The 12,314-nt window shown below is 37.9% G+C and overlaps 1 long non-coding RNA gene across 1 annotated transcript in view; it reads left to right on the top strand.

Annotated features, from left to right (window-relative positions):
- Positions 1–10,414, top strand: part of LOC149127011 (uncharacterized) — a 552,476-nt gene extending 542,062 nt beyond the window's left edge. The window contains exons 3-4 of the long non-coding RNA XR_016232097.1: positions 6,897–6,972; positions 9,893–10,414. This is a non-coding gene — a long non-coding RNA (uncharacterized LOC149127011). The remainder of the gene's footprint in view (positions 1–6,896; positions 6,973–9,892) is intronic.
- The last annotated feature ends 1,900 nt before the right edge of the window (positions 10,415–12,314 follow it).

Here is a 12,314-nt window from a genome sequence, read left to right as displayed (position 1 = left end):
TCACTAAAGCAGTAGTGATTTGGGTTACTGGGGTTTAAGAAGTACTTGTGAATTCCAAAAGTGAGAAAGCTTATTCAATGAAACCGAAGATTTCCCAAATCTAGAGAAGGACACTAATATTCAGTTACAAAAATGTCAAAGATCACCTGTTGCTGTGGATTCTTCTAAGAGGAGGAGTGTGGTGGGGGCAAGAGACACAGAGTCACCACACAGACCCCAGGAGTTTGGTGAAAGCAGACCAGAGGCAGCAGCCTGCAGACTCATTTATTTCAGTTGCTATAGCAGCTTATATAGCCAAGGCAGCCAATCCGGTCAAGGGGCATTCTATGCCCAAACCAATCACATCCTGTTGCCAGGCAGTTTCTGATGCCATCTAATCACAGCCTGTTGCCAGGCAGGCTCTGTTGCCATGTGGTTTCCGAAGCCATCCAATCACAGCCTGTTGTCAGGCAGGCTCCATTGCCTGGTGGGTTTCAAAGCCATTCCCGGCCGGCGCCGCGGCTCACTAGGCTAATCCTCCGCCTTGCGGCGCCGGCACACCGGGTTCTAGTCCCGGTCGGGGCGCCGGATTCCGTCCCGGTTGCCCCTCTTCCAGGCCAGCTCTCTGCTGTGGCCAGGGAGTGCAGTGGAGGATGGCCCAAGTGCTTGGACCCTGCACCCCATGGGAGACCAAGATAAGTACCTGGCTCCTGCCATCGATCAGCGCGGTGCGCCGGCCGCAGCGCGCCAGCCGCAGTGGCCATTGGAGGGTGAACCAACGGCAAAAGGAAGACCTTTCTCTCTGTCTCTCTCTCTCACTGTCCACTCTGCCTGTCAAAAAAAAAAAAAAAAAAAAAGCCATTCCTGAGTAACTGATGCTCGCTTGCCAGCAGCCATCATGGTATGGCCTTCTCATTCCACCACAGTCACCAATCAGAATCAGCTCAGTATAGTCTACCTGATGGCAGTATAAGCAAACTCTCATGGCTTATCGACAAAGACAGGATTATTAAGGCAGCAAGAGAAAAGAAAGAAATAATACATAAGGGTGTCCCCACTAACTACAGTGTGGAATTCTCAGCAGAAATCTCGCAGGTCAGGAAGGAATGGGATATTCACACAGTGCTGAAAAAAATACAAAACAAAATTAAACAACACCAAAGCATGCCATCAGGAATATTGTAGGTACAATAATATAGCTATCATTTAGAAATGGAGAAATAAAGATATCCCCAACCAAAAGCTGAGAAAAACCTATCCTATAAAAAAAAATACTAATAGGAGTTCTTCAAACCAAAAGAAACAGACACTACCAAATAAGAATCAAACATCTGGATGTATGAACCCATTTGTTAATGCAACTATACTAATATTGTGACCATGGTGTCTAAACCAAGCAATTTAAAAACATAAAACATGTATGGATATGTTCAGGATAGGCACTAATAAGATCTAAAATGGGACATCAAAAATTCAAAAAGTAAGGAGTAACTGAGTCCAAATATAAAGATTTTTTGTTAATACTTTCTCTTTTGGTTCTTTTCCTGTCTTTATGATCAATGTTAACTTGCTATAAATATCATTTCAAATGAGTTGTTATAGTCAAAATGTTTCTTTTATGTCTCTTGGTAACCATAAAGCAAAAACCTATAATAGATACACCAAAAATAATAAGCAAGGAATCAGGACACACTAATAGAGAAAATTCATCACAATGCAAGATTGTAAGAAGGAGAAAGAAATAACAGAACTACCACAAAAACACAAAATAAGTAACAGAATGGCATTAGTAGACATAATCTGCCAATGATTATCTTAAATGTAGATGAATTCCCCAATTAAAAGAGTGATTGAACAGATAAAAGTGAGGAGAAAAAAATACAAGTATACACTGTTTATAAGTAATTCACTTCCAAGAACCATCCAACCAAGCCATTCCTAGATGCTGTGAAATGATTTTTTTTTTTAACTTCTAAATTTGGGGATAATTCACTGTACTGCAGCAGATATCTAATAGACACAAGTAGTTGATGCTGGCTGCAGAGTGCTGTCACCATAAAAAGCTACAATGTGGGCATGGCCATGACACCAGGCAGTGGGCTTTACAGGTTGTTAGGGAAAGGTGAAAACACCCTTAAAGAAATTAAGTAAATGGTATTGAAGATTGGAGGAGGGATAACCTTGTGATGCACTGGCAGAAAGTGTAACATGGAAAGAAGTCATCGTGTTGAAGGTAGAAAGTGCATCTAAGGGACAGGATGATCTCACTAAGAATATTCCCAATCTATGTTTTGAATGTGCTCTCTGATTTCTTCTTGCTCTTTAATATGAAATTTAAGAAAAGAGAGATAAATTAAGTATTTTTAAACATGAAGATGAACTTGATGGTTTTGAAAATTCTGTCTGTTGATGTCAAGTGCTAAAGTTAAGCAATAGATTTTGAAAGAAAAATAAAACCCAGGTTGTGAGTATAAAATTTTTTGTTAATATCTTAGGAGGATCAAAAGCAGTGTTTCAAGGTGCTGTAACGTCAAATAAAAAGCTCTCCGAAGAGAATGTAGGCATGTCTCATACACCTTCTCAATAGGAATTTTAGGAATCTTAAAGGTGTTTTCCCTCAGGTGTTTCATCAGAAACTCAAAATAGAGACACAGAAAAGTGCTTATCAAAGAAATCTACAAGTGTGACTAATGTCTAAAGAAGCAGGTTTCCATCAGAGTCGAAGAAGTTTGAGAAAGATTTTAACAGATTTAGATATTTAGAAAAATCTCCAGTTGGACGGAAAGATCTGGAGATATTATAAAATGGAAAAGAGGACTTTGGTACCCCCCTCAACTCTAAAGGAAAGATGACTCAAGAGGTAATCTTTCTGACGAGAAGGCTTTGAGATCATATTTTTGCTGGCTAGGTTTCAGAATTGCTATGGACTTCTGTGTGCTGGTGATCCTTCTGACTCCCTATATTTTCCCTTTTTGAACATCAAGGCTATAGCTTTGATATGTAGTAGTTACTTCAAACTTATTTTCAAAAGTGCTTCCAGTGGGGCAGGCATTATGGAGCAGCAGTTAGGCCACCACTTGGGATGCCCACATGCCACATCAGACTGTGTGGGTTTCAGTCTTGCCTCCACTTCTTACTAAGCTTCCTGCTATTGTACACCTTAGCAGAAAGCAGCAGATGGTTCAGTTACCTAGACCCCTTCGCTTCCACCCACATGAGACCCAGAATGAGTTCAAGTTTCCAGGCTTAAAGGATGTTCTAGTCAGAAAGTTAAGAAAAAAATTAAGTGGTATAATATAAAATATGAAACAACAGCATTTATTTGCATATGACATGTTCATCTATGCATAAAATCCCATATCTGTTTAGAAAAAGATTCTCGCAATCATAAGATACTTTAATAATATTTTGCAAGATAAATATTGAAAAATAAATTGTATTCCTGTAAACTAGCAATGATGAGCAACTGAAATTATAAACATCATTTACAATGGCTTTAGAAATATTAAATATTTAGGGATAAACCTTATAAAACTACAATGAAAGCAACAATGTATTTCTGAGATAGATTAAAGAAGAATATAGACAGCGCCGTGGCTCAACAGGCTAATCCTCTGCCTGCGGCGCGGGCACCCCGGGTTCTAGTCCCAGTCAGGTCGCCAGATTCTGTCCCGGTCGCTCCTCTTCCTGTCCAGCTCTCTGCTGTGGCCCAGGAGTGCAGTGGAGGATGGCCCAGGTCCTTGGGTCCTGCACCCTCATGGGAGGCCAGGAGAAGCACCTGGCTCCTGCCTTCGGATTAGTGCAGTGCAACGGCCGCAGCAAGCTGGCCACAGAGGCCATTGGAGGGTGAACCAATGGAAAAGGAAGATGTTTCTCTCTCTCTCTCTCTCTCTCACTGTCCACTCTGCCTGTCGATAAAAAAAAAAAAAAGAAGAAGAAGAAGAAGATTATGTATAGGTCAAAGGATGCAGTAGTATTCAGTTATTTTTCAGATATTTGTCCCCCAATTAATGCATTAAAATTAAAATCTGGAATTCGTAGCAATCATTATAAAAAGCACCACCATATTTAATAACTGCGCTGAAGTATTTCTTCTATTATAAAATTTAACCAACTAAAGTATGTAATTCAAAGTTTTTTAGTGTATTAGCCAAATTGTGAGTTGTTGTTGTTGATTGTTATTGTGTTTTTTTTTGTTTTGTTTTTTTTGTTTTTTACCGCGCTGATCCGATGGCAGGAGCCAGGAGCCAGGTGCTTTTCCTGGTCTCCCATGGGGTGCAGGGCCCAAGCACTTGGGCCATCCTCTACTGCACTCCCTGGCCACAGCAGAGAGCTGGCCTGGAAGAGGGGCAACCAGGACAGAATCCGGCGTCCCGACTGGGACTAGAACCCGGTGTGCCGGCACCGCAAGGTGGAGGATTAGCCTAGTGAGCCGCGGCGCCGGCCCAAATTGTGAGATTTCTATTAAGATCCGTTTTAGAGCATTTTCATTGCTACAGAAATAAACTTTGCCTATCAGTAGTCACTCACCAGTCCTGTCACACCCACCTTTAAGGAAACTACTAATAAGCTTCCTGTCTGTAGATGTTTGACTATTCTGAGCATTTCATTTACCTGAAATCATATAATGTGTATTTCTTTGTGGCTTCTTTCACATAGAAAAATATCTTCAAGTTTCATTCATCTTTCAGTACGTATCAGTATTTCATTCCTTTTTTTGACTAATGATATTCTATGATTCGGATATAGCACATCCTTTCATCACTTAGTAAACATTTGGGTTATGTATACTTTTTGGCTATTGGGAATAATGTTGCTATGAACATTTGTATACAGCTTTTCATGTGCAAATATGGTTTCATTTCTTTCATATGTGTTTCTAGGAGCAATATCACTTGATCATATTGTAATGATACATTTACCTTGAACTTGTCCAGAGTTGACTGCTTAATTTTACATTCCAAACAAAAAATGATAATGGTTCCAAATTCTTAATCCCTTCATCGACACTTACTGTTATCTGACTTTTTGGTTTTAATTATTTTAATGAGTATGAAATAGTATCTCATTGTGATTTTGGATTGCATTTCCTTATAGACTAACAGCTTTTTATGTTTATTGGGCATTTTATGTCTTCATTGAAGAAATATTTGCCTGATTCCTTTGCCCTTTTTTTTATTATTGAAGTCAACTGCATGCATCTATTTGTTTATACTTTGTAAGCAGAGTTTTGTTTATATTAAATGCCGAGTGACAGAGAGAGAAATGGAGAGAGAGGGAGTGAGAAGTCGAGAGAGGGAGAGGGGGAGAGAGAGAGAGAGAGAGAGAGAGAGAGAGAGAATCAAACTTTCATCTGCTGATTCACACCCCAAATAGCTGCCAACTGCTGAGTACTGGCCCGGCTGAAGCCAGGATCCCAGAACTCCTCTAGATCTTCCACATGAGTGGCAAAGGCCCAAGTACTTTGGCCATAGCACACAAACTGGAAGGTGAATCAGCAACACAGTGGTAGGACTCATACACACTGCAGTATGTGTTTCTGGCATTGCTAACAGAGGCTGTACCTATTGCACTGCACACGGACCTCTCCTTGTCCTTTTTTTGAGTTTGGTTATTTGTCCTTTTGTCCTTTTGTTATGAGCTATGGAAATTTTTTATATATTATGCAGAGAATTCTTAAGAAAAAATTTGCAGTTATCTTCCATTTTTTGGAATTAGATTTTCACTTGATGATAAATTTTCAAAACAAAAGTTTCTATTTAAATAAAATGTTATTTATTTTAGTTTTTAGCTTTTGTTTTTGATATCATGTCTAAATAAACCAATGCCTAACTAAGTCATGATTGTATGTCATTATTTTATACTTCATATTCATTACAATTTATTCTTAGACTATTATGCTTTTATCTCATATATATAAGCTTGTGCAATTTCCACTTTATTTTCGTGCATGTTGTGAGAAACAAGTTGAATTTAATTCTTTTACATCTGGATATCCAGTTGTTCTTGTTTAATATGTTGAATGTAGTATCTCCCCATTTGAATTGCCTTAGTACAGCCAGAAAAATAAGTTGACCATAATTATGTGTTTTTCTGTGCTATACATTTTACTGATTGATCTTAATGTCTGTTCATATGCCAGTGACACACAGCATATTTCTTTTTTTTAACTTTTATTTAATGAATATAAATTTCCAAAGTACAGCTGATGGATTACAATGGCTTTTCCTCCCCATAACTTCCCTCCCATCCACACCTCTCCCCTCTCCCACTCCCTCTTCCCTTATATTCACATCAAGATTCATTTTCAATTATCTTTATATACAAATCAGTTTAGCATATATTAAGTAAAGATTTCAACAGTTTGCACCCACACAGAAACACAAAGTGTAAAATACTGTTTGAGTACTAGTTATACCATTAAATTACAATGTACAGCACATTTAGGACAGAGATCTCACATGAGAAGTAAGTACACAGTGACTCCTGTTGTTGACTTAACAAATTGACGCTCTTGTTTATGGCCTCAGTAATCACCCTAGGCTCTTGTCATGAGTTGCCAAGGCTATGTATGGAGGCCTTTTGAGTTCGTTAACTCTGATCTTTCAAAACATTTTTAAATGACATTGACATTCAGTGATGATTTACATTAATAGGGTCTATACAATATTATAGGATACATTATAAAATTATTAAATCAAGTTCACTATTCTATCCATCAACTTGCATGCTTATCATTCTTTGTGATGAAATATTTAACCTCAACTCTTTTAGTAATTTTGAAATATGCAGTGCATTATTACTAATGATAGTTGCAAAGCTGTACAACAGATAACTTAATCTTACTCCCCCTATCTAACTGATCCTTTCTGCCCTTGACCAATATGTCCTCTTTCCCATTTGTCACTTCTTCCCAGCTCCAGGTTCTGGTGACTGCTTTCCCATTCTCTCCTTCTGGAAGTCCAGCTCTCTTAGATTCCACATTTAACTAAGGTGAGTATTTTTTTTTATTTTTTATTTTTTTATTTTTATTTTTTTGACAGGCAGAGTGGACAGTGAGAGAGAGACAGAGAGAAAGGTCTTCCTTTGCCATTGGTTCACCCTCCAATGGCCACTGCAGCCGGCACGCTGCGGCCGGCGTGCTGCGGTCAGCGCACTGTGCTGATCCGATGGCAGGAGCCAGGTACTTATCCTGGTCTCCCATGGGGTGCAGGGCCCAAGTAGTTGGGCCATCCTCCACTGTACTCCCTGGCCACAGCAGAGAGCTGGCCTGGAAGAGGGGCAACCGGGACAGAATCTGGCGCCCCCAACCGGGACTAGAACCCTGTGTGCTGGCGCCACTAGGCGGAGGATTAGCCTAGAGAGCTGCGGCGCCGGCTTAAGGTGAGTATTTTTCTTTCTGCATCTGGTTTATTAGCACAGTGTCCTCCATGTTTAGCAAAATTGTTGCAAATGATATTTTTCTTTTTTTAAGGATAAATTGTATTCCATTCTGTAGTATGGCATGTTTTATTCATTCACCCATTGAAGAACACTTAGGTTGTAACAATGTTTCAGTTTTGGATAGTGCTGCAGTGAACAAGGGAGTTCAGATAGCTCTCGAACACAGTGATTTCAAGTCCTTATAATATGCACCCAGCATTGGGCTTGCATGAAAATATGCTAATTCTACTTTTAGTTTCTTGAGGAAATTTCATACCTTTTTATTTTTTTGTAATGGTTATACTAATTTACATTCCCAAGACGTATATGAAGGTTCCCCTTTCTGCACATCCTCACCAATATTTGCCTTTCAACTTTTTTTTAAGGTTTATTTATTTATTTGAAAGTCAGAGTTACACAGAGTCAGAGTTACACAGAGACAGCAGGAGCAGAGGCAGAGACAGAGAGAGGTCTTCCGTTTGATGGTTCACTCCCCAGTTGGCCACAATGGCCGGAGCTGCGCCGATCCGAAGCCAGGATCCAGGAGCTTCTTCCAGATCTCCCAAGTGGGTGCAGGGTCCATGGACTTGGGCCAGCTTCCTCCTGCTTTTCTAGGCCATAGCAGAGAGCTGGATCGGAAGTGGAGCAGCCAGGACTCGAACTGGTGCCCGTATGGGATGCGGGCGTTTCAGGCCAGGGCATTAACCTGCTATGCTACAGCACTGGCCCCATCTTTCAAATTTTTAGTAAGAGCCAACTGACCAGGTGTGAGGTGATATTGTGGTTTAAAATATTTTAAAAATTTGAGATGGAGAGGCTGGCACTGTGGTACAGCAGATAAAGCCTCCACCTGCAATGCCAGTACCATATATGGGCACTGCTTCGAGTCCTGGCTGCGCCACATCTAGTCCATGTCCCTCCTAATGTGCCTGGAAAAGTAGTAGAAGGTGGCATATGTACTTGGGCCCCTGCACACACGTGAGAGACCCAGAAGAAGCTCCTGACTTTAGCCTTGCACAGTCCTGTCTATTGAGGCCATTTTGGGAGTGAATCAGTGAACCCCCACCTCTCTGTAACTCTGCCTTTCAAATACATAAGTAAAATCTTTAAAGCAAAACTTGAGAGGTAGAAAGGGGTGGGTTGATGAAAGTAGAGAGAGAGCCGTCCTTCACTCCCTCCATCCACTGGTCCATTTTGCAAGTGCCTACATTGGTTGGGACCAGCCTGGAACCAGAGCTTGGATCTGGGAACATAATGCACATTTCCCATGTGAGTAGCAGTAAACCAATTACTTGAGTTACCTGCACTATACTCTAAAGTCTGCTTTGGTGGGAAGACACAGTCAGGAGCCCAAGTCTGGAATCAAAACCAGACATTCCTTTTTATTAGGCCAAATGCCTATTCCCGTCATTATAGTTTAAATTTACATTTTCGTGGTGATCAGTGATATTGAACATTTAAAGTCTATATTTGTTGGCCGTTTGTATGTCTTCTTTTGAGATAGGTCTATTCATTTCCTTTGTGCATTTTATTTATTTTTTGCAATTGTTTGATTTGCTTATATATTTTGATATTAACACCTGATCAAATGTATGGATTGAAAATGCTTTCTCTAGAGTATTGAGTTGGATGGTTTTTTACTCTAATTGTTTATATTCTGTGCGGAAGCTGCTTAGCTTGTTGGAATCCCCATTTGTCTAATTTTGCTTTAGTTGCTTTTGATTTTGGCAATAAAATCATTATCCATTCCAATGTCATGGAGCTTTTCCTCTATGTTTCCATCCAGATTTTCAGTTTCAGGTCTTAAGTTTAAGTCTTTAATCTATTTTGGTTGACTTTTTGTATATAGTGTGAGATAAGGGTCCAATTTCATTTTCTACATGTGCATATCCAATTTTCTCAGCACTGATTGTTAAAAGAACTGTCCTTTCTCTGTTGTGTATTCTTGGCATCTGTGTTGAAAATCAATAGACCATAAATGTTTGTGTTTATTTTGAGGCTCTCTATCATGGTCTTTGGTCAAATTGTTTTTTGCCAGTATAGTCATCCCTTGTTATCTTCAGGGTATTTATTCCAGGACTGTATATGATACTAAAATGCACAGATGCTTAAAAGGTAAATATTTGCACAAAAACTAAATAATCCTCCTATAAACTTTAAATGATCTCTGGATTACATATAATACCTTAAAAATCAACTCTAAAGTTGTTATATTGTATTCTTTAGGGAATAATAAGCAAAAAAGTGTCAATATTTAATACAGCTATAATTTTTGAAACAATTTTATTTATTTTAATTTTATTTGGAAAGGGGGAGACAGAGAGAGAGAGAGAGAGATCTTATCTCCTGGTTCACTTCCCCCAGATGCTCACAACAGTTGGAGCTGAACCAGTTTATAGCCAGAAGAACAGAACCCAATCCAGGTCTCACACATGAAAATCAGGACTTCTGCTACTTGAGGTGTTGACTGCTGTCCCTCCCCCTCCCCCAGGGTTCACAATAGCAGAAAGCTGGAATCAGAAGTGGAGTGGAGACATGTCCAGGCATTCTGACATGGGATGGGTGTCCCAAGTGCCATCTCAATCACTGCACCAAACACCCACACCCCAACAACTGCATGTGTTTCTTGAATATTTCCAATCTGTGGTTTGCTAAAACTGTGGATATGGAACAGCTGATTCTAGCATGTTTTTCTAATTACCACAGCCTTATCACATATTTTTAAATCAGATTATGTGATGCTTCTAACTCTGTTCCTTTCTTTCAAGATTGGTTGAGCTATCTGGAGTCTTTTTTTTTTTTTTCTTTTACTCCATGTGAAATTTAGGATTCTATTTACATTTCTGTGAAGAATGAAAATGGAATTTTGACAGAGATTTCATTGAATTATAGATAAATGTATGTCCTAGTGTCAAGCTAACAATATTAATTTTAAAGCCATATACATGATGCTTCTCATTACATCCTGTTATTCCTTTTAACAAAGACAAAGTTTTTGATGTACAAGACTTACACATCTTTATTAAATTCATACTAATCTATTTATCCCATTTGATGCTATTGTAAATGAAATTATTTTGTTAATTCCTTTTTTGAAATTTTCATGTTAAAATGGAGAACATAATTATTTTGTATATTCTTTCAACATGGAATAGAAGTAACCAGTGCAGACATCCTTATTTTGTTCTGTATCCTAAAGGGAAAGCATTCAGTTGCTCCTAATTATGATATTACCAGTGGATGTTTTCTTTAATGCTCATTATGTGTTAAGAAAGTTCCTCCTTTTCCTTTTATTACCATGACAGTGTATTGTTTTTTTAATAAATTCCATTTATATATCTGTTGATATAATTATGTGGTTTTGTACTTTATTGATACAGTGCTTCAAATTTATTAATTTTAGTTGTTAAACCAATATTACACTTCTGAGATATATCTCACTTGATCATGTTATATAATTTCATACAACATGAAACTAAATTGGGTTCAATTTCCTGGTATCTTTTTGAAGATTTTTATATCTGTATTCCTAAGATCTTGATCTGTGTTTCTCTTTTCTTATTATCTCTTTTGATATTAGGGTATTATTGCCCCCCAAAAATAAGTAGAAAAAAATTCTCTCTTCAATTTATAGAAAAGTTTGTTAAGAATTGGTTCTGATTTTTCTTTAAAAGTTTTGGAAAATTTACCACTGAAGCTGTATGGTCCTTGGTTTTCTATTGTGGGAAGTTTTAAAAGGATTCATTTAGGCTCTTTTGTGTCTTAGATGTATTTACATTTTCTGGTTTTCTTGGGTGAATTTCGGTAGTTTGTGGATACTAGGAATTTGCTTCCTTCCTCGAAGCTATCTAATTTTGGCATACTTTTGTTCACGGTAGTCTTCATAAACCCTTGTCTTAGTTCTCTCTCAGTGTGGTCCACGCCTATTCCTACTTGATTTCTGCTTGATCTATTTTGAAAGAGATTTGTTACTTTTATGATCTGTTCAAAAATCAAACTGTACTGACATAATTTCTTTACATCTCTATTTCATTTAATTCTATCATCGTGTCTTTTCGTTCCACATCCTTTGGATTCTATTTGCTCTTCTTTTTCTAGTTGCTTGAGGTAGAAATTTAACATGATGATTGGAGAGTATTTTCCTTTTTAACAGAAGTGTTTACAGATCAAAATTTCCCTCTGAGCGCTGCTTTACCTGCATTGCTAAATTTTGGAAAGTGTGCTTCAGTTTAATACATGTCAAAGCATTTTCTAGCTTCACGTGATTTTTTTAAACTTTTAGACAACATAGAAATGTCTTGTTTCATTCCAAATATTTGCAAATTCCCCAAATTTATTCCAATATTTGATCTTCAAATTCATTCCATGTGGTTATTGAATATAACTTATATAATACCAGTCCTTTAAATTATGGTACAGGATATAATCTGTACTGAAGAATACATATATATGCTTGAGAACATGTAGTCTGCTATTGCTGTGGAGAATTTTCTACAGATGTTTGTTAGATCTTGTTGCTTTATGTTGCTTTTAATTCTCATTAAATAATAGTACTATATAATTTCATTCTCATTAAATATTAGTACTATTTATTATTGAAACTTGGATACTAAAATCAGCAACCACTATTCCATAATTGTGTTTCCATTTCAATTCTGATAGTTTGTGCTTCATGTATTTGGAGGTTTTATTATTATGTGCATGTGTGCTTTTTATATATTCCTGATGATCAATCATCATATTATTATCTTATTGCCCTCTTTGTCTCTTGTAACAGTATTTGTTTTAAAGATTTCCTTGTCTGATGTGGGCATGACTGTTAGAGCTTTTGAGAGCTTTTGTTTGGCGATAGTGTGCATACACATATATGCCCATACTTTTTTCCTTCAATTTATTTGTACTTTAAAGTATGT

Source organism: Oryctolagus cuniculus, chromosome 4 (genome assembly GCF_051225735.1).
Source record: "Oryctolagus cuniculus isolate XC-2025 breed Fujian yellow rabbit chromosome 4, ASM5122573v1, whole genome shotgun sequence".
Classification (NCBI taxonomy): Eukaryota; Metazoa; Chordata; class Mammalia; order Lagomorpha; family Leporidae; genus Oryctolagus; species Oryctolagus cuniculus.
The sequence above is the reverse complement of the archived record's forward strand: the minus strand, read 5'-3'. Positions and strand labels throughout refer to the sequence as shown.